The sequence below is a fragment of the Pseudophryne corroboree genome, chromosome 4, assembly GCF_028390025.1.
Source record: "Pseudophryne corroboree isolate aPseCor3 chromosome 4, aPseCor3.hap2, whole genome shotgun sequence".
Taxonomy (NCBI): domain Eukaryota; kingdom Metazoa; phylum Chordata; class Amphibia; order Anura; family Myobatrachidae; genus Pseudophryne; species Pseudophryne corroboree.
The window spans coordinates 318,051,903-318,077,379 of NC_086447.1; the positions used below are offsets into that span (position 1 = coordinate 318,051,903).

Below are 25,477 nucleotides of genomic sequence, written 5' to 3' on the forward strand. Positions count from 1 at the left end.
ATTGAGCACTGATCAGGATACTAGAAGTGACACAGAGCAGCAAGATACAGCAATGGCCTACTGTACTGTACTATATATGTATACTGCTGGTCACCAAAATGCTGCACTGTCCTACTATATACTGCTCACAATAATGCAGCACAGATATGGAATGGATACTTGCAGTGACACAGAGCTGCAAGATACAGCAATGGCCTACTGTACACAACTATATACTGTTGGGTCACCAAAACGCTGCACTGTAATACTATATATACTGCTCACAAAAATGCAGCACAGATATGGAATGGATACTTGCAGTGAGACAGTGCTGCAAGATACAGCAATGGCCTACTGTACACAACTATATACTGTTGGGTCACCAAAATGCTGCACTGTAATACTATATATACTGCTCACAAAAATGCTGCACAGATATGGGATGGATACTTGCAGTGACACAGAGCTGCAAGATACAGCAATGGCCTACTGTACTGTACTACTATAAGTATAATTATATACCGGTGGTCCCCAGTCCCCACATTAAAGCACACTAAGCACAGATATTTGCAGAACACTGAGCACAGATATGGAGCGTTTTCAGGCAGAGAACATAGATATTTTCAGCACACTGAGCACAGATATTTGCAGCACACTGAGCACAGATATTTGCAGCACAGTGAGCACAGATTACGGAGCTGATCAGGGAGAGAACGCAGCCACGTCCTCTCCGTTCAATCTCCAATGCACGAGTGAAAATGGTGGCGACGCACAGCTCTTTATATAGAATACGAATCTCGCTAGAATCCGACAGCGGGATGATGACGTTCGGCCGCGTTCGGGTTAACAGAGCAAGGCGGGAAGATCCGAGGCTGCCTCGGAACCGTGTAAAATGGGTGAAGTTCGGGGGGGTTCGGATCTCGGAGAACCGAACCCGCTCACCTCTAATATACATAAGACAGTCGATCTGGACAGTGGGCCTAATTCATGTTTGTACGCAATGGCTGGTTATCTCGCAATGGGGTGATTATCGGTAGATCTCAATTCGCATGTGCAAAGGTGTCCCAGAGATCTCGCTCGCTATGAGGATTTCATGGAAAAGTGATTGACAGGAAATGACCATTTGGAGGTGTTAAAGGGGAGTTTATGGGGAGTAGTTGGGAAAACACAGGCATGTTATAGACATTTTTGGGACGTGTGTGCAAAAACATTGCCATCTGAGTCGCTACTGATGTGTCCAGTCTGTGTAGCCATACACCAACCCTTATACGCAAGCAGCTGCTGGAGTGTTGGGTATGGTCCCAGACTGACATTTCCTGATCTCCAGTTAATGAATGTTGGGTGGTATGATTTATATAGTTTCATTTAAGGTTTCAAGTCTAACCCAACCAATCAGAACTGGCTTTCATTTGTCATCTATTTTGCATATTTTGCACCAGGGGTCGAGGAACCAACAAGGGATGCCCCTTCAAGTTCTGATAGGTTATAAGTATGAATTCTGGTCTGCATGAATGAGCTCTTGGCCTAAACTTGCTCATCCCCTCTCTTCCCCGATTGCCCCTCTATAAGTGTAAGGCGTCATTAGCGTAAGAAGTGACCAAATCTGCGTATAAAGGAAGTGTAAAACATTTTTTTAATGTAAATGCACAGTACAAAAATATATATCTTATTCCAAAAACTATTCTAAAATACAACTTTATACCAGCCCCAAAAATGCTAAATTTTTACCCTTCTCACCAGAATAATTTCTCATTTGGGTATGTTTTGATATTATAAAGGGCCCTTTAACCATCTGCCTTGTCTGTGTTCTTATTAGATTGTATGTTGAAGTCTGCTTCTCAGTAAAAACTAGCATAATGGTCTGTATCAGTGATGATTATAGGAAAGGTGGGGGACTGGGGCATGAGCCCCCTTTGTCATTTTTTTGTACAATGAGCACAGGGTGGTTTCAGTCACTTTCTCCATGTTCTGATACATGCACTGCACACCCTGCTCCCAGGACCCACTTTACCATTAGACAGCTTTAGGCAGATGCCTAGGGCTCCGGGATCTGGGGAGGGGCAACACACAGTCTGCCTATCACAAAATGAAGGATGTTGCTAAAAGAAACATTTTTGTTGTACTTAATGCAAGTAGTGGCTGTGGATCTTATAAGTCAACCTTTCATCTTTATTTAAAAGCACATTTTAAATAAGGTGTGAGTATTGGAAATAGGGCATGGTCTTGTGGGGGAAGGGCGTGGACACAATAGTACTTCCAATTCAAATTATGCCACACAGTAGTGTCCATCATTCACATTACACCGCACAGTAGTGTTTCGTATTCACATTACACCATCCCTCCCCCTTAACCCTAACCCACCTTTACCACAGCCTGACCCTAAACCCCCCCCATCTTCTTCAGTGGTGCCTAACTCTAACCCACCCTTCCTAATCTCCCTCCCTGCAGCCTAACCCTCCCACCCTCGCAGCCTAACCCTAATCCTCCCACGCGGCTTGCCAGTGGAGACTTTGGCACCACCTCGATCCAGATTTTGGCATTCTGCATCGCTATCTATGTTGGGATGCCAGCATCAGCTTTCGGAGCAGTTTCTGGATGCTGGCGTCAGCTTTCCGACCACGGGATGCCAAATGCCGGCATCTTGACTGCATCCCGAATGAAATGCTAATGAGATGCTATGAGATGAGCCTCAAATGGACCCAGCCATTAACCAAACACCATCAGTTGAATGGTAGAAGTGCTTCCTGTTAGAAAAAACATCAGGGTGCCATCACTACCAAGATAAAATGATTAACCACTATATAGAGGAGTCAACAAACATGCTCTCAGTTAGACATATCTGGCTGGTCTACACTTAGGTTTGATAAAAGAGATAAATATTCGGAATGGGAACTATTTATCTTTTTATAGTATATTCAATACTATCGTTTTTTTATCCTATCTTTTCTTTCCTGTTGCTTGCTCTTTGGGAAAATGTAGGGGAACTTATCAAATGTTACCTGCACTGTCATTTTTACCGGCACTGTAATTACATCTCACTGTTGTCATCACTTATGTTTTGCTATATTTTCTCACCCCATTCCCCTCACTCATACCATATCCTTCCGTCTTATGACTTCTCAATTCCATCTCACAACACACACAACGCACTTTTCAGCTTAGCACTCTTTTCTTCTACTTTCTGCTCCAATTGTCTCCCCTTTGTTACTAGCAACCTTTTATATTTTATCACGCCTCTTTACTCTCCAAGTGGTGCTGACCACCCCCCTCCCTCCTGTACACACAAACTAGACCCTGCACCTTTCTTCTCTCCCCTCCTCACACTGATCCCCATCCTAGCCGTCCACTGGCTGTTTATCATCCTTGCTTCCACTTACACGCTTACACGCTTTCCCCATATCCACTCTCAAAATCCATCTCACTGCCCTGCTCCAGCAACCCTAAAGGTCAAATTAAACATTTTCTACCCATCAGTCTATTCCTCTTTTCTGCACCCTCCGGAATGCCAGGTCTATCTGTAACAAACTGGCACTTGATACCACTTTCTCCACTGTCCTCTCTTTTGGGGGCCTCTTATTCTCTTATACTTCCCAGTCTGGGAGGTTGTAAGGTGGCAGTGTGGGGTTCTTCTCTCCCACTGCAGTTCTGTCCAGTTAATACCTACCCCCAGAACCTCCCTCTCATTTTCTTCTACAGTATTTGTCTCTTTGACCCTGTTCTCCAAATTCTTTGATAACTTTGCCAACGGTCTCCCTCACTTCTCCCTCACTTTCACTCTTCTGACCTTACAGACCTAATATTAGGTGACTACAATTTTACTACTGATGACCCCTCTGCATCTAAACTTCTATCTCTCACATCAGCTGTCAGACTCTCTCAATGGACCCCCTCACATTTCTATGCAAGCTGGCAGTCCCTTTATCTTGTCTTTATTCACCATTTCAAAAATAAAAAAGGAGGAGGGGATTAGAATGTTCACTCATTCTTTGGTTTTTAAGAGGTGTTTATTACCTATCGTTTTCAGGCAGAGTCATAACTTTCCAAGATTTAGACAAGCACCAACAGAACACAGAACAGCAGTTGCAAGCTACAGCAAATGATCAAGGCTGCATGTTCAGGTAGGACAACATTTATCTTTGCCTTGTTTATTGTATGTACTTTTTTGCTGCATGGTTGTTCTAGTTGTTTTTTAGGATCTACTACTGCATCGGGTTAACACAACTTTCACCAGTAACAGGACAAGCTACCTGTTCCCATCCAGTGGTGCGCAGTTTCTTTATGGCAGCACATAAACTACAGCATTTCCAGTATTCACAGCGAGTGTCTCATCTCCTCACACACTTAGCCACACCCCCCTCACCCACCATTATAGTGACTCCACTGTCATTTTTTTCTGGATATTCCATTGGGTTGTAGATGCATGCTTCAGATGTGTAATATTATATTATTGCTTTGTTGCGTATGCAACGCAGCAAGCGAAATGCGGCATAGCAGGTCACATGTATACGCATGCTCCAGCTGCCATTGAAGTTACACTACAGACCCACTGGAGCGACTGAGCACTGCCGATATCTGTGCGCATCATGGCAGGAAACAAAACAAGGATATAAGAGGACACATCTGTATCTTGCTGCTCTGATTTAACAATGGCACCTAAGGCTCCTTTGCAAAGCTATCATGCACAATCATTATCTGCACAGGGTGCTATTTGTACTTTTTGTTAGGTTATGAGCAGTGGCAGTCTGAGGTGCGGGGTAGCAGGGCAGGAACCCATGGTGCTGCAGCCTGAGGGTGTGGTCGCAGTCACTCTGACAGCACCATCTGAAAGGCTTAGGCTGGTTGCCTGCACCACACTGCCCGTCTCCCACTAACAGCTTCCTGCTACTCACTTCTGTCCAATTTCATGCGGGCGGAAGTGAGGTAAGAGATGGTTGGGTGCTAGGGGACCTACTGCTGCGGCCAGATTGTAAGTGATGGTGACACAGGTTGCTGGGCGGATGGCACACACATGTACACACTCTCTCTTTCTCTCTATAGAGGGGCTCTACCTGATGCAATATGTAGAAGAGTCTCTACCTGGCACAATGTAAATAAGAGCTCTACCTAGCATAATATATATAAGGGGCTCTACATGGAGAAATGTGTATAAGAGGCTCTACCTTGCATAATGTGTATAAGAGGCTCCACCTGGCACAATATGTATAAGAGGCTCTACCTGGCGTAACGCGTATAAGGGACTCTACCTGGTGTAACATGTGTAAGTGGCTATACCTGGCATAACATGTATAAAAGGGGCCCTACTTGGCATAATGTGTATAAAAGTGGCTCTACCTGGTGTTACTTGCATAAAAGGGGTTCTACCTGTCATAATGTGTATAAGGGGCTACCTGTCATTATCTGTATATGGGGCTACCTGGCATAATGTGAATAAGGAGCTCTACCTGGCGTAATGTGTATAAGGGGCTCTAACTGGTGTAATATGTATAAGCAAAAAAAGAGATAGTGGAGAGCGCAAAACAACCTTATTGTTTAAAAAGACTGAATTTATTAGAATTGACCTGATATAAATCCGTTTCAATTAATTACTAAACCAAAACACCATTTACAATGGAACAACCAGCAATGTAGCTTTAAGAAATAAACTGTTACAATGTATCTAAGTGGTGTAACAATATGTAACATTCATAGTGAGATATTAAACTCGGCACTGGAAAGCCTATTAATGCATAAAACCTAAACAAATAATAATTATGTGCTGTTCCTGGTATATTTAAAAATGAAATGTTCACAAATGCTGGCCAGCAATATAAAACTCCCTTAATAGGGAGATACCATAGAAGGCTCTCAGTGCTTTTAACGGTGCCGCCTATATACCTGTAGTGTGGCTCCATCTGTCCTCCAAGTGGTTAGTCACTGTTTAACACAGATGTCCCGTAGAGCCTCTACCTCCGTTAAACGGAAGTCAGGGTAACCAGCTCAGAAAGGATTTTAAAGTTGTATCCAAATTCGTCGCTGTCAACTATTAGTGAAGCCGCGGTCTCCGAATAGCAGGAGAGCCAGTGCAGGCGGCTCAGGTGGAGAAGCTGTGACCGCTTCCCGGTATTGTGTGAGCCTAAAGTACCGTAGTATCTGTCTTAAACGGCCGGTGCGAGCGGCTCCGTATGGCAGGAGTGCCAAAGCAAGTGGCTCGGGTAGACGTGCTGTGATTGCTTTGCTGTTATGGATAATCATACAGTATCGTAGTCTCCGTCTTATAGGGCCGGTATGGGCGGCTCTGGGATAGATTTAATCAAACCACTCGGTGGTAGCTAGTAGATCCAAAGAGTGTGGTGACTGAAGGGGGAATTGCGTCCCCGTATCCTTACGCTTTTCTCGACCACAAAACCCGGTCATTTCTTCAGAGGAATGATATCATAATAATATCTATAAGGGGCTCTGCTCTACTGTGGTTTAATGCATGTAAGGGGCTCTAATATGGCGTAATATGTATAAGGGGTAATACTGTGTGGTGTAATGTGACTGACGAACACTACTGTGCAGTGTAATGTGAATTGGTACTATTCTTGGTCACGCCGCTTCCCTATGAAGCCACGCCCCTATAATAGTGACAAGCTCCTTCATTATGCACTGTATCTGTTTTGAATGAGGAAGGGAAGGTGCCAAAGGAAAAGTTCGCCCTTGGCTCCACAAAACCAGCCCTGGTTATGAGTCTATGAATTGGGTAATGTTACTAAAATGAAGGAGCTCTACTTTATATTCTGGTTATCAAATGTTGGGCTTCTGCATTGAAAGATGATGGGGCTCAACCTTTTAGACTTTAAGCTATCCCGAGCAGGTCCCTCTTCCCTCATGTGCTTTTCCTTCCCTCACTTATACCACATACTTGCCTACCTGACCCTCTCCATGAGGGAGAAAATGCTCTGTTCCTGGACTTTCCTGGTAATGTATGATCGCCATCACCTGTGGTGAGCTAGTTAATTGATAAGAAAGATGTTTCACCACAGGTGATGGCAATCATACATTACCAGGAAAGTCCAGGAACAGAGCATTTTCTCCCTCATGGAGAGGGTCAGGTAGGCAAGTATGTTATACCATCACCACTTCCCCCCCTACCTACAATGGTACCTAACCCTTGGGTGCTACCGCTCTGCTCCTTATTTGCCTATCATGTCTACTGATGCAGCAATGTTTATAAACCATGTCCATGCCCTGCTATGTTTTGTGTTGTAGTCACTTTTTCTTGTTTTGTTCATATTGATTCAGTTTTTGTACTTTTTAAAGCGCTATGGACCCCTTGTGGTACCATATAAATAAATAATATTTATCAACCAATAGGGCTCCTTTATACAAAGTGGATACTAGTAATGGTTCTGACATCAGTGTGATCACCCTCCTCCTTCCCCCATTACATTTCTGTCCTGCCCACTACCACTGGCCACTGTAACAGCACAGCGGCGCATCAGGCTGTAAGAGCAGAAACTGCTGCTGCTCAGCTCCCTTCCCAGCCCAGGGTCCGAGGAGGCAGAATTGTCTATGGGGATAACAGATGCGGCTTTGTATTTCTAATGTATTTAATGTATCTGCCAAGCACACTGATATCCCCATAATTTTTTTTAAGTGTTTTTTTTTTTGCTCTTGATATAGAAGACAAAATTAAAACCTTAATATCTGCAACAGCTGAAAACAATTTTGACAGACTTCTTTGCTGAAATACAGTAGTCTAGATTCGTTTTTCATGTCTGATCCTGGCAATGAAGCAGTTAATGTGATGTTCACATGCCACACTTGCTGTACTGTAAGCTACATTGTATCTCTTCAGTGAAGTGGAAGATTTAAATTCATATTTCGTAGTGTGTGTGAAATCTCTTTTCAAAGCCTCAAACAGAAATGACAGATGGTTTTCAGTGATTTTTTTTTTTATATATGCACCATAATCCTATGATTTTTTTTTTCCCTTAAATGTACAAGATCCAAAATAAGTAATTTTCAAATGGACCAGCAACATGAGTTAAAAAAATAAATGGACCGTTCTCATTTATAAAATAAGCATCCATGAGTAACCCTTTAAACTAGAAGGTAGACTACATATAAGTGTATCTCCCTTGTGTTGCAGTAAATAGAAAGAGAAAATGAAGAGACAAAGACATATTGTACATTGATCATAAAAATGTAATGATACAGAGGAAGTTTTGGCTTCTAAGATGCTTTATATAGTTTAAAAAGGTCTAGAATGTAAATAATAATAATAATAATAATAATAATAATAATAATAAACTGTAGCTAGAGGTACACTGTAAAATAACACTTCACTGAAATTTGCAGTTCTGCATTGGACCTGCCACCAGGATTTACATTTATGTACCATATGCACCTTCTGTTTCATGTTATTGCATGACATTTTTGTCATGAGCCCCACAATTTCCATCATTGTGTAATATGTCAGCACTTTATAAATACAATAATAATGCAATCGAATAGAATACAATTTACTGTATAAATGACATCAAAATTTGTCCACATCAAACTATAAACCCAAGCTGTCCTTTTGTCTGTATAATGCAGCCCCCTGTTAATAATTGCACTTACCTGTAACTAACTCAAAACCTGGCACCTGTTAACTCTAGTTTCCACTATATCTCGTGTTACTGTGCCTTTTCATCCTGTTTGTATACCATCACACGTTCACTTTGCAAGCTTCTGCATAGTGTTTCATTGTTTTATGTTATCTAAATTGGAATGTACAGTATTACTTATTGTTATATATTGCAATGTACACTGTATGGGACCATATAAATAAAAGTATATACTGTACACATACAGTACATACAGCACTATAGTACCTACTCACCCCATACATCATGATGTCTCAAAGAGGGTGCCAGGGTCAGGAAGGTGGACAGTGGCTCTGCAGGCATACTGCAAGCCAAATATAGGTACCATCAGGGCCGCAATTATTCTGCCCCCTCGGCTTTGTAGCCTCGGTGGCGGCATTGCTCGCACTCCCCTAGATAAAACCATACATACATACATACATACATACATACATACATACATTAAAACATTATCTATTTGCATCTACTGTACTTGCTGGATATGATTTAATGCTATATTTCTGCATTGTCTATAAACAAATGTATTAGATTACGTCTACCAGCCTTTTATCTGCTTATGAGCATATTTTTAGAGCTATGGGACCTAGCATTTTCCAGTGATGTTTCAAATTCAATCACCCCATTTGTAAATTTCAAGTTTCAATTGTTCTTATAAAGTACTTCTCAGGTTATCTTTATGGTTTTAATCAAATAAGAAAATGTTAATAGATATCATGAATTATCTCTGTTATATATGTCATATGCAGGCTTGGACTGGCCCACAGGGGTACAGGGGAAACCACCAGTGGGCCCCACTGCCTGGGGGCCCACCTTCTGCTCTAAGGATCAGGTTCCAGACTGTGCACTTGAATTATACATCATACATATGTTACCTTATACTGGACTATGGTGTATTTTCAACAGTGCATTGCTGTTATTAATCTGGTTCATTATCATGCATTCAGCAGCTGAATTTACAGTATATATTTATGAAGGGGCCCAGACATTGCACTCTCTAATGGTTAGTCAAACCAATGAGGTGACAGGCCACACACCCTCTGCAGACTGGCGACACCCCTAAACATAGGCCTCTACCACTGCATTCCCCCGGTGGGCCCTACATACCCCAGTCCGACACTGGTTATATGTGTGCGTTTAACGTTATGGGGCAGATACAGTTTGCTGCGATCTCTCATTGGAGCTCACAGGATGTTTGGCTTTGGGTGCTACTTAGTTTAATGCTAGGTAAAACATAAAAAAAATAAGCAATATTTTACTATCCTAACAAAACACAGCCTTTGAGTTATGTGAAATTATTCCTTCATCGTCGTCGTCGTCATCATTATCAGACTCAGTGAGCGTGCTCATTGTGAGAAGCGTGCATTATAAAGTGAGGCTTGGCTTATTAAGTGAGTTTGAAAACAGCAGCAGGTGAGTATTCTCTGTCTATCCATATAGGGATTGTAATATTGTGAGAAAAAGGAGTGAGAATTTGGCTGTGTTTGTCTCTGTGCTTTCACTTGTGCTTTCTTAGAGTGTGAAGAGAAACTAGGAGGAGGAGTGGCTGAATCTAGGTGTGAAGTGATTAGGAGGAGGGGCTGAATAGAAAAGCTACCTGAGAAACTATATAAACAGTGACCAGACTCAGTGAGCGTGCTCATTGTGAGAAGCGTGCATTATAAAGTGAGGCTTGGCTTATTAAGTGAGTTTGAAAACAGCAGCAGGTGAGTATTCTCTGTCTATCCATATAGGGATTGTAATATTGTGAGAAAAAGGAGTGAGAATTTGGCTGTGTTTGTCTCTGTGCTTTCACTTGTGCTTTCTTAGAGTGTGAAGAGAAACTAGGAGGAGGAGTGGCTGAATCTAGGTGTGAAGTGATTAGGAGGAGGGGCTGAATAGAACAGCTACCTGAGAAACTATATAAACAGTGACCAGACTCAGTGAGCGTGCTCATTGTGAGAAGCGTGCATTATAAAGTGAGGCTTGGCTTATTAAGTGAGTTTGAAAACAGCAGCAGGTGAGTTAGAATACAGCAATAGGTGAGTTTTAAAATACACCAAGTGACACACAAATTTGCAATACCATTAACATCTGATACAATGTTTGGCCTTGTGCAGTGCAATGGATGTAAAGCATTTGTTTGGAAAGAGGCAGCGTGGAGACTCAGCTGCTGTCCAATCTGTGAGCAATTTTCTCTGCTGAAGGAGGAGATAGCAAAACTGCATGCTGAGATTTGTAGGATATCTGTGTCTTTGAAGCCTCCACTGCCTCAGAGAGCCACCAGAAGACATTCTGCCTGGACTACTGTGGGCTCTCAAGGGCAGAGATTTCCAGAGGGACACAGACACCTCCCACAAGTGGTGACACTGCAAAACTCGTATGCTACTCTTGCAGGGCTGGAAGATGCAACAAATAGAGGCACTACAGAACAGGAGGATATGGGGACATCTACCAACTATAGGAACAGGAAATGGAACAGGAAAATTGCATCTCCAAAAAGGACTGCACTTCTCTTGGGAGATTCCATTATTAGAGGAATACATCTGGGAAATGCAAATGAAGTAGAGAAACAAGTAAGGTGCTTACCTGGAGCCACAGCTCCAAGGGATAAAGAGCGCATGCTAAGAATTGTGAAGGCAGCAAGAAAAGATGGGGAGGTGGATGTCATTGTCCACCTAGGGACAAATGACCTGGCAAATGCTGAACTCATGGCTGTAAAAGATGAATTTAGGAAGTTAGGGACTGCTCTGAAGCAGGTGGCAACCACTGTATCTTTTTCAGAAGTATTGCCAGTACACAGAGGGGAAGACAGAACTCATTGCATCAGAAACTTCAATGTTTGGCTAAGGACATGGTGCAATGAGGAGAGATTTGGATTTATAGGCCATAGTCACACCATCTGGCAAGATAGGAGCTTATACAAAAGTGACGGCCTGCACCCATCTTCAAGGGGAATGAGAATACTAACTGAACAGTTTGGATGCTTCATCAAGAACTATTTAAACTAACAAAGGGGGGCAGTGAACCAAACAGGAATAAAGAAATCTGCTCCCCCAACACAGAGGTATTGTTTCTGCAGGCAAAGGGAATAGGAAGCATATCCACAGCAACAGAAGATAATTCAGATCAAAACCAAATAAAAATAGGCAGAGAGAAGAACATAGCTAGGAACAGAAAAAGCACAAACAAAACTCTAAAAGCTATGTGTGCAAATGCTAGGAGCTTAGGAAATAAAATCCCAGAACTAACTGCAATAATGACAAGGGATAATCTAGACATTGTGGCAATTACAGAGTCATGGTACAATGAAAATCATGACTGGGACATAGCTATACCGGGATATACTTTATTTAGGAAGGACAGAATTGGAAAAATCGGAGGAGGGGTAGCAATGTATGTAAAAAATACCATAAATACTACATTAATACAAAGTATTGAAGAAAAAACTGAGGCCCTTTGGGTGACCATAGAAACAGGGGAAAAGTTGATTATTCGTATTGGCGTGATATACAGGCCACCAGGTCAGGAAGAGGAACTTGACAAGAACCTATTGCAGGACATAACTAAAATGGCATTAAAAGGAGAGGTAATAATCATGGGAGACTTTAATCTTCCTGATGTAAACTGGGAGGTGTCTGTTGCTAGTTCCACTAGAAGTAGGAACATTTTAAATTCTCTTCAGGGAGCATCCCTCCACCAATTGGTGAGGGAGCCCACTCGGAAAGACGCAATATTAGACTTAATACTTACAAATGGAGACAGATTATCGGACGTAAAAGTGGGTGAAAACCTGGGATCCAGTGATCATCAAGCAGTATGGTTCAGCATTAAGACAGAGACTGACTCGTCCCATACAAAAACAAAGGTGTTGGATTTTAGGAAGGCTGATTTTGTAGGGATGGGAAAACGTGTAAGCGATTCTTTGGCAGGGTGGAGGAACTTGGAAACAGTGCAGGAGAGGTGGGAAACATTCAAATGTGCAATATTGAAGGCAACAGACCTTTGTATCAAAACTGTTAGGAAAAACACAAGGAAAAGGAAGCCAGTGTGGTTTGCAAAAGAAGTAGCAAATATTGTGAGAGCAAAAAAGATGGCTTTTAGGAAATATAAGCAGACACAAAATAATGAAGACAAAAAGATATATCTTGTTAGACAGAAGGAGACAAAGAAGGTAATCAGATGTGCAAAGGCACAAGCTGAGGAGAAAATGGCCCAGTCAGTGGGTAAAGGAGGCAAAACTTTTTTTAGGTATATAAGCAAAAAGAGAAAAACAAAAGGCGGAATTATAAAACTAAAGACGGACACTGGGAGTCTTGTTGAAGGAGACAATTTAATAGCAGATCATCTTAATGATTATTTTTGCTCAGTATTTACTACTGAAAGAGAGGGGAAGGGACCACAGTTAAGTTGCAGGGATATTCAGAAAAATGAAACAAGTACATTTACAGAGGAGAAGGTCCTAACAGAACTCTCAAAGCTGAAAGTGGACAAATCTATGGGGCCAGATGGGATACATCCAAGGATACTAAAAGAACTTAAAGAGGTGCTGGTAGCACCATTGACAGAATTATTCAACCAGTCATTAGCTACAGGGGTAATTCCAGGGGACTGGAAAAGAGCAAACGTAGTCCCACTGCACAAAAGTGGAAGCAAGGAAGAGGCAAACAACTACAGACCAGTGAGTCTTACATCAGTAGTAGGACAATTGATGGAAACACTCTTAAAAGAAAGAGTTGTAGATTATCTCAAATCCGGCAATTTACTGGATCCCAAACAGCATGGATTCACTGGGGGGAGATCATGTCAAACAAATCTTATTGACTTTTTTGATTGTGTGACTAAAGTGATGGATAAAGGTGGAGCCATGGATATAGCTTATCTAGACTTTAGTAAGGCTTTTGACACAGTTCCACATCGCAGACTGCTAAATAAACTTGAAAGTTTGGGATTGGATATTAGGATTATTGAATGGATAAGATCTTGGTTGAAGGATAGAAAACAGAGAGTTGTGGTAAATGGAGTGCATTCACAGGAGGGAAATGTTACCAGTGGAGTACCCCAGGGATCTGTACTTGGACCAGTGCTTTTTAATATATTTATTGGTGACATTGCAAATGGCATTAAAGGGAAAGTATGCCTTTTTGCAGATGACACAAAGGTATGCAACAGGGTAGACACACCAGGTGGGGTAAAACAAATGATTGAGGATCTAGGTAGACTAGAGGAATGGTCAAGAGTCTGGCAATTACAGTTTAATGCCAAAAAATGCAAAATCATGCACTTGGGTCTCAAAAATCCTAAAGCTAAATACAGTATTAATGGCACTATACTGGAAACTACTGAGGCGGAAAGGGATCTAGGAGTTACTATTTCAGATGACTTAAAGGCAGGTAAGCAATGTAACAAGGCAATGAGGAAGGCTAGTCAGATGCTTGGCTGCACTGGGAGAGGAATCAGCAGCAGAAATAAAGAAGTAATAATGCCACTGTATAGGTCATTGGTACGGCCTCATCTAGAATACTGTATTCAGTTCTGGAGGCCATATCTTCAAAAGGATATTAATACATTAGAAACTGTACAAAGGAGGGCAACTAAAATGGTGCATGGCCTACATCACAAAACATACCCAGAAAGACTAAGAAATCTCAATATGTATAGTTTGGAGCAGAGAAGGGAAAGGGGGGACATGATAGAAACTTTCAAATATATGAAGGGTTTTAACAAAGTCCAGGAGGGAAACATTCTCCAAATGAAGAGAAGCAAAAGGACACGAGGACATGCACTGAGACTGGAGGGGGGGAGGTTCAGGGGAAATTTGCGGAAAAATTATTTCACAGAAAGGGTAGTGGACAAGTGGAATAGCCTCCCATCAGAGGTGGTAGAGGCTAAGACAGTAGAGCAATTTAAACATGCATGGGATAGACATAAGGATATCCTTACAAAGAAATATGGATCAAATAAGGTTAGAGATAAAAAATAATATTAAAAAAAAAAAAAAGGGGCAGACTAGATGGGCCAAGTGGTTCTTATCTGCCGACAAATTCTATGTTTCTATATCATCAAAGCACTAAACAGGCAAAGAAACAATTACACAAAATAAACACAAAATCATGTCAGAATATTTGTACATTTTCAGGGCAGGATAATCTTACATGTCAGACCTGGTGCAAATCATAAAAACTCTATTTATGTCATTCTTTGGTCCTAATGAATTCAATGGCTAAACTAATCCAAATGTTTTACATAGCATTCAGTGGTTCAGGCATATATAGTTATAATACTCTGTGTTGTAATTCATACCAGTTCCTCCATCATTAGAGCTAGAGATGAGCGACTGTACCGAAGTTCACCATTCGAGTCCGGTTCCGAGCCAGGATCGGGTTTTCCTGCCTGACTCGGAAACCCGAACGAGGCAAAACGTCATCATCCTGCTGTTGGATTCTCGCGGGATTTGGATTCCATATAAGGAGCCGTGCGTCGCGGCCATTTTCACTCTAGCCTCGGAGAGTGCAATGAGAGGACGTGTCTCCGTCCTCAGTGTCTGTGTTGGGGTGGGAAAGTGGGGTGGCGAGTCATGTGCTGTGTTGTGCTGCTCAGTCCAGTCCAGTGTAGTCAGTGTCTTATGCTGCATCAGTCCAGAAAGTCAAAGTGTTGGTGTCCTCTGCTGATATATGTCCCCAGTGCTGCTGGCTGCTGTATAAGTCCCTTACATATTTGCTGTGTTGTCTTGCATCAGACCAGGGGTAATGTCTTCTGCAGCATCAGTCAGGTGATCAGTAACAGTGGTAGTGGTGTCCTCTGCTGCCATATACCCAGTGTAGCTGTATAAGTCCCTTTCAGTAGTGCTGTGTTGTCCTGCATTAGACCAGGGGAAGTGTCTTGTGCAGCATCAGTCCAGTGACCAGTCACAGTGGTGGTGTCCTCTGCTGCCATATACCCAGTGTAGCTGTATAAGTCCCTTTCAGTGGTGCTGTGTTGTCTTGCATCAGACCAGGGGTAGTGTCTTGTGCAGCTTCAGTCCAGTGACCAGTCACAGTGGTGGTGTCCTCTGCTGCCATATATCCAGTGTAGCTGTATAAGTCCCTTTCAGTGGTGCTGTGTTGTCCTGCATTAGACCAGGGAAAGTGTCTTGTGCAGCATCAGTCCAGTGACCAGTCACAGTGGTGGTGTCCTCTGCTGCCATATACCCAGTGTAGCTGTATAAGTCCCTTTCAGTAGTGCTGTGTTGTCCTGCATTAGACCAGGGGAAGTGTCTTGTGCAGCATCAGTCCAGTGACCAGTCACAGTGTTGGTGTCCTCTGCTGCCATATATCCAGTGTAGCTGTATAAGTCCCTTTCAGTGGTGCTGTGTTGTCTTGCATCAGCCCAGGGGTAGTGTCTTGTGCAGCTTCAGTCCAGTGACCAGTCACAGTGGTGGTGTCCTCTGCTGCCATATATCCAGTGTAGCTGTATAAGTCCCTTTCAGTGGTGCTGTGTTGTCCTGCATTAGACCAGGGAAAGTGTCTTGTGCAGCATCAGTCCAGTGACCAGTCACAGTGGTGGTGTCCTCTGCTGCCATATATCCAGTGTTACTGCCATATAATTCCCGTGATACTGGCGTATAATTCCCGTAATATTGCTATATAATTCCCGTGATACTGGCGTATAAATTCCTGTGACATTGCCGTATAATTCTCAGAATACTGGCGTATAATGCCTAAGATATTGCCGTATAATTCCTGTGATATTGCCATATAATTCTCGGAATACTGGCGTATAATTCCTGTGATATTGCCGTATAATTCTTGGAATACTGGCGTATAATTCCTGTGACATTGCCATATAATTCTCGGAATACTGGCGTATAATTCCTATGATATTGCCGTATAATTCCTGTGACATTGCCATATAATTCTCAGAATACTGGCGTAAAATTCCTGTGATATTGCCGTATAATTCCTGAGATATTGCCATATAATTCTCGGAATACTGGCGTATAATTCCTGTGATATTGTCGTATAATTCTCGGAATACTGTCTTATAATTCCTGTGACATTGCCATATAATTCTCGGAATACTGGCATATAATTCCTGTGATATTGCCGTATAATTCTCGGAATACTGGCGTATAATTCCTGTGACATTGCCATATAATTCTCAGAATACTGGCATATAATTCCTATGATATTGCCGTATAATTCCTGTGATATTGCCATATAATTCTTGCAATGCTGGTGTATAATTCCTGTGATAATGCCATATAATTCTTGGAATAATGGCCTGTAATTCCTGTGACATTGCCATATAATTCTCGGAATACTGCCGTATAATTCCTATGATATTGCCGTATAATTCCTGTGATATTGCCATATAATTCTCGGAATACTGGTGTATAATTCCTGTGATATTGCCATATAATTCTTGGAATAATGCCAAATAATTCCAGTTATCCTGCAGTATAATTCCGTATAAATACAGTCCAGTGGTGTTGCCATATAAGTTCAGTGGTGCTGTCTTGTGCTGTATATTATTTACTCCAAATAAAGGGGTTATTAATATTTAATCCAAATAATTTTTACAGGGTTTGCCCTGTGAGGTGTAGGTGTATGCTCTCTTGTGCCGCATATTGTGTTATATAACTCCAGAAAAATAATGGAGAACAAACATTTGAAGGATAAAATAGGGAAAGATCAAGAACCACTTCCTCCTAGTTCTGTAGCTGCTGCTACTAGCCATGACATAGATGATGAAATGCCATCAACGTCGTCTGCCAAGGCCGATGCCCATTGTGACGATAGAGGGCATGTAAAATCCAAAAAGCCAAAGTTCAGTAAAAAAAAAAAAGAAATTTAAATGGTCTGAGGAGAAACGTAAACTTGCCAATATGCCATTTATGACACGAAGTGGCAAGGAACGGCTGAGGACCTGGCCTATGTTCATGGCTAGTGGTTCAGCTTCACATGACGATGGAAGCTGTCATAACTGAGGCCTTGACACTTATGTTGGTGTTAGACATGCATCCGGTATCAGCCATTAGTGCAGTGGGATTTAGACAATTGATGGAGTTATTGTATCCCCAGTACCAAATCCATTCCATTTCACTAGGCAGGAGATAGCGAGATTTTGCCATTTAATTCCAGTGATTTGGACATATAATTACAGCAATTTTGCCAATTAACTCCAGTGATTTGGATGTATAATTATTAATTACAGTGATTTTGCCAATTAATTCCTATGATTTGGACGTATAATTACAGCAATTTTTCAGTATAATTCCAGTGATTTGGATGTTTAGTTATTAATTACAGTGATTTTGCCAATTAATTCCAGTGATTTGGACGTATAATTACAGTGATTTTGCCAATTAATTCCAATGATTTGGACGTATAATTACAGTGATTTTGCCAATTAATTCCAGTGCTTTGGACGTATAATTATTAATTACAGTGATTTTGCCAATTAATTCCAGTGATTTGGATGTATAATTATTAATTACAGTGATTTTACCAATTAATTCCAGTAATTTGGACGTATAATTACAGTGATTTTGACAATTAATTCCAGTGATTTGGATGTATAATTATTAATTACAGTGATTTTGCCAATTAATCACAGTGATTTGGACATATAATTACAGTGATTTTGCAGTATAATTACATTGATTTGGACATTTAATTATTAATTACAGTGATTTTGCCAATTAATTACTGTGATTTGGACATATAATTACTAGAGATGAGCGCCTGAAATTTTTCGGGTTTTGTGTTTTGGTTTTGTGTTCGGTTCCGCGGCCGTGTTTTGGGTTCGAACGCGTTTTGGCAAAACCTCACCGAATTTTTTTTGTCGGATTCGGGTGTGTTTTGGATTCGGGTGTTTTTTTCAAAAAACACTAAAAAACAGCTTAAATCATAGAATTTGGGGGTCATTTTGATCCCAAAGTATTATTAACCTCAAAAACCATAATTTACACTCATTTTCAGTCTATTCTGAATACCTCACACCTCACAATATTATTTTTAGTCCTAAAATTTGCACCGAGGTCGCTGTGTGAGTAAGATAAGCGACCCTAGTGGCCGACACAAACACCGGGCCCATCTAGGAGTGGCACTGCAGTGTCACGCAGGATGTCCCTTCCAAAAAACCCTCCCCAAACAGCACATGACGCAAAGAAAAAAAGAGGCGCAATGAGGTAGCTGTGTGAGTAAGATTAGCGACCCTAGTGGCCGACACAAACACCGGGCCCATCTAGGGGTGGCACTGCAGTGTCACGCAGGATGTCCCTTCCAAAAAACCCTCCCCAAACAGCACATGACGCAAAGAAAAAAAGAGGCGCAATGAGGTAGCTGTGTGAGTAAGATTAGCGACCCTAGTGGCCGACACAAACACCGGGCCCATCTAGGAGTGGCACTGCAGTGTCACGCAGGATGTCCCTTCCAAAAAACCCTCCCCAAACAGCACATGACGCAAAGAAAAAAAGAGGCGCAATGAGGTAGCTGTGTGAGTAAGATTAGCGACCCTAGTGGCCGACACAAACACCGGGCCCATCTAGGAGTGGCACTGCAGTGTCACGCAGGATGTCCCTTCCAAAAAACCCTCCCCAAACAGCACATGACGCAAAGAAAAAAAGAGGCGCAATGAGGTAGCTGACTGTGTGAGTAAGATTAGCGACCCTAGTGGCCGACACAAACACCGGGCCCATTTAGGAGTGGCACTGCAGTGTCACGCAGGATGTCCCTTCCAAAAAACCCTCCCCAATCAGCACATGATGCAAAGAAAAAGAAAAGAAAAAAGAGGTGCAAGATGGAATTGTCCTTGGGCCCTCCCACCCACCCTTATGTTGTATAAACAAAACAGGACATGCACACTTTAACCAACCCATCATTTCAGTGACAGGGTCTGCCACACGACTGTGACTGATATGACGGGTTGGTTTGGACCCCCCCCAAAAAAGAAGCAATTAATCTCTCCTTGCACAAACTGGCTCTACAGAGGCAAGATGTCCACCTCATCATCACCCTCCGATATATCACCGTGTACATCCCCCTCCTCACAGATTATCAATTCGTCCCCACTGGAATCCACCATCTCAGCTCCCTGTGTACTTTGTGGAGGCAATTGCTGCTGGTCAATGTCTCCGCGGAGGAATTGATTATAATTCATTTTAATGAACATCATCTTCTCCACATTTTCTGGATGTAACCTCGTATGCCGATTGCTGACAAGGTGAGTGGCGGCACTAAACACTCTTTCGGAGTACACACTTGTGGGAGGGCAACTTAGGTAGAATAAAGCCAGTTTGTGCAAGGGCCTCCAAATTGCCTCTTTTTCCTGCCAGTATAAGTACGGACTGTGTGACGTGCCTACTTGGATGCGGTCACTCATATAATCCTCCACCATTCTATCAATGTTGAGAGAATCATATGCAGTGACAGTAGACGACATGTCCGTAATCATTGTCAGGTCCTTCAGTCCGGACCAGATGTCAGCATCAGCAGTCGCTCCAGACTGCCCTGCATCACCGCCAGCGGGTGGGCTCGGAATTCTGAGCCTTTTCCTCGCACCCCCAGTTGCGGGAGAATGTGAAGGAGGAGATGTTGACAGGTCGCGTTCCGCTTGACTTGACAATTTTGTCACCAGCAGGTCTTTCAACCCCAGCAGACTTGTGTCTGCCGGAAAGAGAGATCCAAGGTAGGCTTTAAATCTAGGATCGAGCACGGTGGCCAAAATGTAGTGCTCTGATTTCAACAGATTGACCACCCGTGAATCCTTGTTAAGCGAATTAAGGGCTCCATCCACAAGTCCCACATGCCTAGCGGAATCGCTCCGTGTTAGCTCCTCCTTCAATGTCTCCAGCTTCTTCTGCAAAAGCCTGATGAGGGGAATGACCTGACTCAGGCTGGCAGTGTCTGAACTGACTTCACGTGTGGCAAGTTCAAAGGGCATCAGAACCTTGCACAACGTTGAAATCATTCTCCACTGCGCCTGAGACAGGTGCATTCCACCTACTATATCGTGCTCAATTGTATAGGCTTGAATGGCCTTTTGCTGCTCCTCCAACCTCTGAAGCATATAGAGGGTTGAATTCCACCTCGTTACCACTTCTTGCTTCAGATGATGGCAGGGCAGGTTCAGTAGTTTTTGGTGGTGCTCCAGTCTTCTGTACGTGGTGCCTGTACGCCGAAAGTGTCCCGCAATTCTTCTGGCCACCGACAGCATCTCTTGCACGCCCCTGTCGTTTTTTAAAAAATTCTGCACCACCAAATTCAAGGTATGTGCAAAACATGGGACGTGCTGGAATTTGCCCATATTTAATGCACACACAATATTGCTGGCGTTGTCCGATGCCACAAATCCACAGGAGAGTCCAATTGGGGTAAGCCATTCCGCGATGATCTTCCTCAGTTGCCGTAAGAGGTTTTCAGCTGTGTGCGTATTCTGGAAAGCGGTGATACAAAGCGTAGCCTGCCTAGGAAAGAGTTGGCGTTTGCGAGATGCTGCTACTGGTGCCGCCGCTGCTGTTCTTGCGGCGGGAGTCCATACATCTACCCAGTGGGCTGTCACAGTCATATAGTCCTGACCTTGCCCTGCTCCACTTGTCCACATGTCCGTGGTTAAGTGGACATTGGGTACAACTGCATTTTTTAGGACACTGGTGAGTCTTTTTCTGACGTCCGTGTACATTCTCGGTATCGCCTGCCTAGAGAAGTGGAACCTAGATGGTATTTGGTAACGGGGGCACACTGCCTCAATAAATTGTCTAGTTCCCTGTGAACTAACGGCGGATACCGGACGCACGTCTAACACCAACATAGTTGTCAAGGCCTCAGTTATCCGCTTTGCAGCAGGATGACAGCTGTGATATTTCATCTTCATCGCAAAGGACTGTTGAACAGTCAATTGCTTACTGGAAGTAGTACAAGTGGGCTTACGACTTCCCCTCTGGGATGACCATCGACTCCCAGCAGCAACAACAGCAGCGCCAGCAGCAGTAGGCGTTACACGCAAGGATGCATCGGAGGAATCCCAGGCAGGAGAGGAATCGTCAGAATTGCCAGTGACATGGCCTGCAGGACTATTGGCATTCCTGGGGAAGGAGGAAATTGACACTGAGGGAGTTGGTGGGGTGGTTTGCGTGAGCTTGGTTACAAGAGGAAGGGATTTACTGGTCAGTGGACTGCTTCCGCTGTCACCCAAAGTTTTTGAACTTGTCACTGACTTATTATGAATGCGCTGCAGGTGACGTATAAGGGAGGATGTTCTGAGGTGGTTAACGTCCTTACCCCTACTTATTACAGCTTGACAAAGGGAACACACGGCTTGACACCTGTTGTCCGCATTTTTGGTGAAATACCTCCACACCGAAGAGCTGATTTTTTTGGTATTTTCACCTGGCATGTCAACGGCCATATTCCTCCCACGGACAACAGGTGTCTCCCCGGGTGCCTGACTTAAACAAACCACCTCACCATCAGAATCCTCCTGGTCAATTTCCTCCCCAGCGCCAGCAACACCCATATCCTCCTCATCCTGGTGTACTTCAACACTGACATCTTCAATCTGACTATCAGGAACTGGACTGCGGGTGCTCCTTCCAGCACTTGCAGGGGGCGTGCAAATGGTGGAAGGTGCATGCTCTTCACGTCCAGTGTTGGGAAGGTCAGGCATCGCAACCGACACAATTGGACTCTCCTTGTGGATTTGGGATTTCGAAGAATGCACAGTTCTTTGCTGTGCTGCTTTTACCAGCTTGAGTCTTTTCATTTTTCTAGCGAGAGGCTGAGTGCTTCCATCCTCATGTGAAGCTGAACCACTAGCCATGAACATAGGCCAGGGCCTCAGCCGTTCCTTGCCACTCCGTGTCGTAAATGGCATATTGGCAAGTTTACGCTTCTCCTCCGACAATTTTATTTTAGGTTTTGGAGTCCTTTTTTTTCTGATATTTGGTGTTTTGGATTTGACATGCTCTGTACTATGACATTGGGCATCGGCCTTGGCAGACGACGTTGCTGGCATTTCATCGTCTCGGCCATGACTAGTGGCAGCAGCTTCAGCACGAGGTGGAAGTGGATCTTGATCTTTCCCTAATTTTGGAACCTCAACATTTTTGTTCTCCATATTTTAATAGGCACAACTAAAAGGCACCTCAGGTAAACAATGGAGATGGATACTAGTATACAATTATGGACTGCCTGCCGAGTGCAGACACAGAGGTAGCCACAGCCGTGAACTACCGTACTGTACTGTGTCTGCTGCTAATATAGACTGGTTGATAAAGAGATGTCTATGTAACTATGTATGTATAAAGAAGAAAGAAAAAAAAACCACGGTTAGGTGGTATACAATTATGGACGGACTGCCTGCCGAGTGCAGACACAGAGGTAGCCACAGCCGTGAACTACCGTACTGTACTGTGTCTGCTGCTAATATAGACTGGTTGATAAAGAGATGTCTATGTAACTATGTATGTATAAAGAAGAAAGAAAAAAAAACCACGGTTAGGTGGTATACAATTATGGACGGACTGCCTGCCGAGTGCAGACACAGAGGTAGCCACAGCCGTGAACTACCGTACTGTACTGTGTCTGCTGCTAATATAGACTGGTTGATAAAGAGATGTCGTAGTAGTATGTATGTATAAAGAAGAAAAAAAAACCACGGTTAGGTGGTATATACAATTATGGACGGGCTGCCGAGTGCCGACACAGAGGTAGCCACAGCCGTGAACTACCGCACTGTACTGTGTCTGCTGCTAATATATAGACTGGTTGATAAAGAGATAGTATACTCGTAACTAGTATGTATGTATAAAGAAAGAAAAAAAAACCACGGTTAGGTGGTATATACAATTATGGACGGGCTGCCGAGTGCCGACACAGAGGTAGCCACAGCCGTGAACTACCGCACTGTACTGTGTCTGCTGCTAATATATAGACTGGTTGATAAAGAGATAGTATACTCGTAACTAGTATGTATGTATAAAGAAAGAAAAAAAAACCACGGTTAGGTGGTATATACAATTATGGACGGGCTGCCGAGTGCCGACACAGAGGTAGCCACAGCCGTGAACTACCGCACTGTACTGTGTCTGCTGCTAATATAGACTGGTTGATAAAGAGATAGTATACTCGTAACTAGTATGTATGTATAAAGAAAGAAAAAAAAACCACGGTTAGGTGGTATATACAATTATGGACGGGCTGCCGAGTGCCGACACAGAGGTAGCCACAGCCGTGAACTACCGCACTGTACTGTGTCTGCTGCTAATATATAGACTGGTTGATAAAGAGATAGTATACTCGTAACTAGTATGTATGTATAAAGAAAGAAAAAAAAACCACGGTTAGGTGGTATATACAATTATGGACGGGCTGCCGAGTGCCGACACAGAGGTAGCCACAGCCGTGAACTACCGCACTGTACTGTGTCTGCTGCTAATATATAGACTGGTTGATAAAGAGATAGTATACTCGTAACTAGTATGTATGTATAAAGAAAGAAAAAAAAACCACGGTTAGGTGGTATATACAATTATGGACGGGCTGCCGAGTGCCGACACAGAGGTAGCCACAGCCGTGAACTACCGCACTGTACTGTGTCTGCTGCTAATATAGACTGGTTGATAAAGAGATAGTATACTCGTAACTAGTATGTATGTATAAAGAAAGAAAAAAAAACCACGGTTAGGTGGTATATACAATTATGGACGGGCTGCCGAGTGCCGACACAGAGGTAGCCACAGCCGTGAACTACCGCACTGTACTGTGTCTGCTGCTAATATAGACTGGTTGATAAAGAGATAGTATACTCGTAACTAGTATGACTATAAAGAAAGAAAAAAAAACCACGGTTAGGTGGTATATACAATTATGGACGGGCTGCCGAGTGCCGACACAGAGGTAGCCACAGCCGTGAACTACCGCACTGTACTGTGTCTGCTGCTAATATAGACTGGTTGATAAAGAGATAGTATACTACTAATATTATATATACTGGTGGTCAGGTCACTGGTCACTAGTCACACTGGCAGTGGCACTCCTGCAGCAAAAGTGTGCACTGTTTAATTTTAATATAATATTATGTACTCCTGGCTCCTGCTATAACCTATAACTGGCACTGCAGTGCTCCCCAGTCTCCCCCACAATTATAAGCTGTGTGAGCTGAGCACAGTCAGATATATATATACATTGATGCAGCACACTGGGCTGAGCAGTGCACACAGATATGGTATGTGACTGAGTCACTGTGTGTATCGTTTTTTTCAGGCAGAGAACGGATATATTAAATAAAACAAACAACTGCACTGTCTGGTGGTCACTGTGGTCGTCAGTCACTAAACTCTGCACTCTCTTCTACAGTATCACAGCCTCAGGTCAATCTCTCTCTCTCTCTCTCAACCCTAATCTAAATGGAGAGGACGCCAGCCACGTCCTCTCCCTATCAATCTCAATGCACGTGTGAAAATGGCGGCGACGCGCGGCTCCTTATATAGAATCCGAGTCTCGCGAGAATCCGACAGCGTCATGATGACGTTCGGGCGCGCTCGGGTTAACCGAGCAAGGCGGGAGGATCCGAGTCTGCTCGGACCCGTGAAAAAAACATGAAGTTCGTGCGGGTTCGGATTCAGAGAAACCGAACCCGCTCATCTCTAATAATTACAGTGATTTTGCAAATTAATTCCAGTGATTTAGATGTATAATTATTAATTACAGTGATTTTGCCAATTAATTCCAGTGATTTGGATGTATAATTAATTACAGTGATTTTGCCAATTATTTACAGTGATTTGGACATATAATTACAGTGATTTTGCCAATTAATTCCAGTTATTTGGACGTATAATTCCAGTTGGAATTGTTTGTGTTGCTTGGCTTAGTCATACAGCTACCTCATTGCACCTCTTCGACATCTTTGCATGAGGTGCGTGCTGT

The 25,477-nt window shown here is 43.0% G+C and overlaps 1 long non-coding RNA gene across 2 annotated transcripts in view; it reads left to right on the forward strand.

Moving 5' to 3' along the window:
• The window catches only part of LOC134909449 (uncharacterized), a 923,346-nt gene that overhangs the window by 580,510 nt on the left and 317,359 nt on the right, over positions 1 to 25,477 (forward strand). For both annotated transcript variants that reach the window (XR_010175935.1, XR_010175936.1), the window contains exon 3: positions 4,004 to 4,097. This is a non-coding gene — a long non-coding RNA (uncharacterized LOC134909449). The remainder of the gene's footprint in view (positions 1 to 4,003; positions 4,098 to 25,477) is intronic.